Here is a 6,000-nt window from a genome sequence, read left to right on the forward strand (position 1 = left end):
TCACGATGCATTTTACCTTCTTGTTTGTCTTTTCTCTCTGTCCATAGAATGAAGGTCCTGGAGGGGTGGATGATATCCCCCAGCTCATGCAAAATGTTATTCCAGAACCCAGCACAGTGCTTGGAGCATGCTATTTGCTGAATGATTGAATTTATTAATTCTAAGTGTTTGGATACATGGTGTTTGGAGGGAAAGGTGGTAGAAATCTACTCTTTAAACTTATTCCAAACCACCCAGCAGTAACTTTCCCCACCCCCATCAGGAGTAGTATCATTTCTTTTTAGCTGTGTACTAGTGGCCAGCCAGAGAGCTGCCCAGCATTTGGAAAGGGCCAACCACATGACTCTAGAATTAGCAATAAAACTACAATGACCACACGGCCAAGCAAGAGAGCCTAGCTGAGTGAAATCAGTCCTCAGTGATTTATAACATCAGTGGGGTAGGATAACACATCAGGCAGTGGGGAAAAACACTCACAAAAAAGTATATGGACTTGCTTGTGATTATGGTTATAGTTACAGCCACAGTAGTTATGGATGGGAACATATGTTCTGCCATGTTTGTGACCTAGTGACATTTCATGAGCTCAGGGGCCTGAACTCAGTTAGGGTTAGTGTCCCTTTTATACAAATGAAACACGACCTGAAGGCCCTCAGTTTCTGGAGGATGGAGGCTGAACTTCAGCACCAAGGTCTAAGAGATTTATAAAGAGTGAGCCTGTAGCATCTTAATTTACGAAGACCTTCCAGGAAGCTCTCACCCCAAATATTATAATTAAATGATTATCTGTGAGATATTGATAAGTCTTTCAACTGTTTGAAAATCAATGTCCACATCTGGGATCTATTTTGCTCTTGCCTTTCTCTCTGCTGTGTCTGTCTCTCTCTGTTGTCTCTGTCTCTCTGTGCATCTCTCTATGCTCTATGTCTCTGTCTCTCTCTGTCTATCCCTATCTATCTATCTATCTATCTATCTATCTATCTATCTATCCATCTAATCTTATCTTATGTAACTATCTGAGACAGGGTCTCATTCTGACTCCTGTTTCAGCCTACTGGGTTGGGATGACAGGAGTAAGTCACCACTACTCGTTCCTTATATTCATTTGATATAATGTCATTGTTTCCTTTCAAAATAAAGGAATAATTATTATCTCACATACTTAGTACTTTGCTTATGAGAAGAAAATGCAATATTTCTGAAAGTTCTGATTAACAAACACATTGTCCACACAAAGATTATTCTTACTATTCTCTGCTAGATTTTTTCCTCTCTCCCACCCTTCCTCTGCTCCCCCTCCTCTCCCTTCCCTTCTCGTCCTCTCTCCTCTCCTCCTTCCTTTTTCCCTTCCTTATTTTATTCCAAGACAGGGTATCATGTAGCTCAGGCTAGCCCGAAACACCCTATATAGCCAAGGATGACCATGAACTCCTGCTTCTGCCTCCCAAAGGCTAGGATTACAAGTGGTGAGATATTACTGTGCCCCAAATATTATAAAACCTCAATTAAGGGCAAATTTCACTATTCTAATACATAAAATACTTGATAATTATCATATGAGTTTTTATAAAGCAATCCTTCTCTAAAAATCTCTCTTGGTTATGACTGTTGGGTGGAAGATGCTGGATGAGATAACTCCAATGAGATTAAGAAGCTTGACTAGAAACCGAAGAGTTCAGAATAGAGTTCAGCTTCAAGAGTAGCTTAATCAAGCTGAAATCTCATCACCAGAATTGAGTGGTCTTTCTGTCGGTCAAATTCCTTTCTATCCGTTATCCTTTATATGGGGTCTGTTTTCCAGCCTTGTATCTTGTGGCAGCTTCCCAGACTATCTTCTTCCAAGTTAGAAAACTGGAATGAATTATCAGACGTTGTCTCTCTTGTACTAGTAAACACCCAACAAGTCATGCACAACTCTCTTGGACCAATTCTTGTGGTCAAAGGCAATACGTCATTTGACTTAGCCTGGGGCAGATCCTTGTCTTCCCCATCAGTTTTAAGTGTGGAAGGAGTGGATCTTTCCAATCTGTGGTCCATGAAGAAAGGAGGCCAGAGAAGCACCTGGCCCCTGACTGAGATGACTTCTAGTTAAGGATGCATCCCCTAGAACATCTTCCCCAAGAATGAACCGGAAGCCCCAGGAAAGAGTAAGATAAGTTTTTTCTTTTGTTTTCTCAATACTTGGAAAGTTCCAAGTTTTTTTTTTAAATGGAAGAGTATTTTTTCATAAGATGTATTCTCCTCCCATCTGAATCCACACCCTTTCTGTCTCCCATTAGAAAACAGGCATCTAAGGAATAATAATCAGATACACAATAACATAAAATGAAGGAACAAAAGTCATATTGGAACAGGACAAAATGAACAAACAGAAGAAAAAGAACCAAACAAAAAACATAAGACACACGTCTGGACACAGAGGACACACACATTTCACACACAGGAATCCCATAAACACAAACAAAAACCCCAGAAGCCAAGCCACACTAGGTGTGGTAAGAGAGCTTTTAATGAAGTAGAAGCAAGAATGTAGACCATGGAGTCTCAAGGTGGGCATAAGGGAGACCAAGAGCTAGGTGCTAGTAGTTATCCTTTGGGGTACACATGAAACCCATGTTCTTCCCATGATAACGTGAGTCTTGAGCATGAAGACTATGCTGTACCTTCAGACCCAACTGAGGCAGAAATAATAACATTTGATTATTGTTAGCTTCAGACCATGAAGACTAACTGCATTTGCTGCTGTCATACTCTTTAGCTCTGTGACTAGTTTGGGGGCAAAGCTACTTTTCTGGTTTATTTTGAATTTAAATTTGTATTGGAATGTGTGTGCGTGCTTGCATTCATATGTGCGTGTGAGTGTGTGTGCACCTGTGTGTACGTGTGTACGTGTGTGTCCATGCCACAGTGTGTATACGAAGGTCAGAGGACAATTTCCAGGAGTCAGTTCTCTCCTTCTACCATGGGTTGGAGGGATCAAACTCAGGCCATCCAGTTTGGCAGCAAGAGTCCTGCCCCACCGAGCCATCTTGCAAGCTCTTGGCTTACTTTTAAGCAATGACAGATTGAGGGCTACCTGCTGGAGCATTAGCATTGGAAAGTGTTAAGATACCTTTCTGGGACTCTGGACTAACTCCTCGCCTACCCCAACACATGCATATATTTCACAAGAAAAACACAGTCATTGGCTCTCACTGCTATTTCGTGTAAAGTCTCTGATTGCCAAGAAAGCAATGCGTCCTTTTACAAGGCAAATAAGCAAGCTGCCTGGAGACCAGAGCGCATTAACTGGTGTTAATAGAGAGCTTTGAGTTTACAGAAGGAAGCCAAATTTCTCTCAAGAGCTGGTGCAGCCTACGGTGTTTTTCTTGTTCTCGCTCTGAGGGAAGGCTGACTAGAACAGACCAGCCATGCCACTGACAACTAGGAGAAGGGCTGCGTGTCCTGAACATCAGATATTTTCTGGGGCACCACAGAGAAAGGTTTGCCCAGTTCAGGGAGAGCCCGGTCCTTCCTCCAAGAGCAAATTAAATACAACTTTGTGGGTTTGGTGGTTAGCTGCCAATGAGAAGACTGATCTCTGAATTGATAGTTCCTGACAGGATGACTCTGGAGTTCTTGGCAGAGAGCAGAGTCTCCAAGATGAACGCTCCGTATGGCAAGCAAGGCACATGTGCTCCAGGGTCCAGATTTACCGGTAGTATTTGCATAAAGGATTAGACCCGTGATTCAGTTCAGTGCAATGTTTCCCGAGTGGAGGAGAAGGGAGCACCCCCAGCATGAACATGGTAGCTAGTACCACTAGGAACCCTATGGACGAATTAGCTGTGGACGATGCACACCACCGGTGTGACAGGTTTGCACGGGAGGCTACATTCTGCTGTGGACATGATGAAGATTCTCTGAGGCATCAGAGAGCTGAATCTTATAAGGAAAACTCCGCCACCAGAAGGTTCGATTAAACTGTCAGGCCGTTAAATGAATGTCTCTTACCATTTGTTTAGACTTCTACTGAGCTCAACATTTCAGTAAGGAAGGGGAAATTTCAACTGCCAGGGGGAGATGGGAAAAGGTTACAAAGTCTACCATGGCGACTGGTATTCATGTTATCTTTATTTTTCTAAACATAGAGGGGGGGGAAATACATCAGTTAAAATAGCTACGTGAGCCCTTTGCTAGTTAGTCAAATTTACGCCTTTCCTATAGTAATTTCTACTGAGAACTGGGAATCAAGGTCTGCAGTCACAAAATTCTGACTTCTTATGTCCTCTATTGCTTTCATTGTGACGCCCGTCGATGTTATGGGACAGTAAACTGATACCTTGTGTGAACGCAGGGCTCGGAAATGGGAAAAGGGAAATACACTGGAAGGTTCGAGGTTTGTATTATCTTAGTTGCCAACTATTTTCCTGTCTAAATCGCTTTGATTAATTTTTCTTGGTTTGGGCGATTGTTAAATTTTATCCCATAATATCTGTCACCAGAACTACTGACAGTCAAGTTTAGTTAACAATGCCATACCCCAAAGCCACCATTTCAGCCATTTCTGATACTTCCACTCGTCCAAACCAGCTGCTGTCCATGGAGGCTCACACCTGGCCATCCCTATACACCAGACACAAAGTGGTGGAAAGAAATCACTACACAGGACAGTGTGGCCTTTATTTATTTATACCACGATTGGCAGATATATCCAAGGCGAGTTATCCCTGTCTCTAGAGAGACAGTCGTGTAGCGTTTAACAGAGACAGGTGGGTAAGTGTCATGATGAAGCGTGTAGATGCTGGGGGCAGGTGCAGAGGCCTACGCTGCCTGGTGGCCTTGTGAATGCATTCATGGTACCAAATCTCTGATCCAGTCTTATCTCCAGTATAAGAGTAGTACTAGTGTCCAATTCTGTAGTGCTTTGAGAATTGAATAAGGCTGAGGACATAAAGTTCTTAGTGTAAAGCTCCCAGCTGGTGAGCAATAAATATTGATGCTTATTATTATTACTATTATTACTTATTATCTGAATCACCTGAAATACAGACTTTCGGTCTTACAAACTGGCAACTGTAAAAGGAGAACAAATCTATAATAGCGTCTGCAGATGGTTATCTCCATGTATTCAGAGGCAAAGGTAGCCACTCTCATCCGCTAAAAATACTGAATCTCAGAAGCCCAAAGTTTTTATTCCAAGGTCGAGTAGGAACAGTAGGAGATTTGATATTGGGAAGTAACCCAAAGCTTTCTCTGGGATCACCTCAGTGGGACACTTAGTTTTATGTTGAATATGCTGTTGCAGGAAAAGCTTCTAAAAGGTCCCGGGCAAGCTGTGAAGACAAAGGAAGAGTGTGCAATTTCCCCAAACATGACACGCACACAATGCAGACTCTCACACACGGTCGGAAACAGAACTGAATTTCTCTTCTGAGCAGCACAACTAGCTCTTTGTAAGTCCGGCCTGCTGAATTTGCTGGAATGTTCCCATTCACTGCTGTAGCTTTCAAAGAGGGGTGGAAGGGGGAGTTAAAGGGGGAAGGTTCTGTCCTTGTAGCCTGGACTGAGCCAGACATATGCTAGGGACCACTGGAAGCAGTCAGGGGCTTTCACAGCCTAAATGAGTCCCCTGAAGACCCTGGGATCTACTGATCATCTGTCATTGCCAGGGACAGGGACAGAGAGGAGGCCAGGTTCCCAGGCAGCTGCTGTGGCCACATGGGGTTATTTTTGCCCGGCACAAACAAAGGTCAATAACACATCTTTTCCTCATGTGGTGTCAATCCACAAACACAATGTGTGTCCCCATTTTAAGAGAAAAAAAATTTGTGTTTGCTTTCTGTGAAAATAGATGGTGAGCCCCAAATTATGTACATTTTCTTCTTGCTTAGGCTGATGACCTGTGAGAAATTGGAATTGCCTTTGGTGGAGTTAAAGTAGAAATAAGGAAACCCTAAGCTGGTTTCCGGAGGCCTTTGTCACCTGACACACTGGACGCCTCTGCCAAGGTGGCCACGA

Source organism: Rattus norvegicus, chromosome 15 (genome assembly GCF_021556685.1).
Source record: "Rattus norvegicus strain SHRSP/BbbUtx chromosome 15, alternate assembly SHRSP_T2T, whole genome shotgun sequence".
Taxonomy (NCBI): domain Eukaryota; kingdom Metazoa; phylum Chordata; class Mammalia; order Rodentia; family Muridae; genus Rattus; species Rattus norvegicus.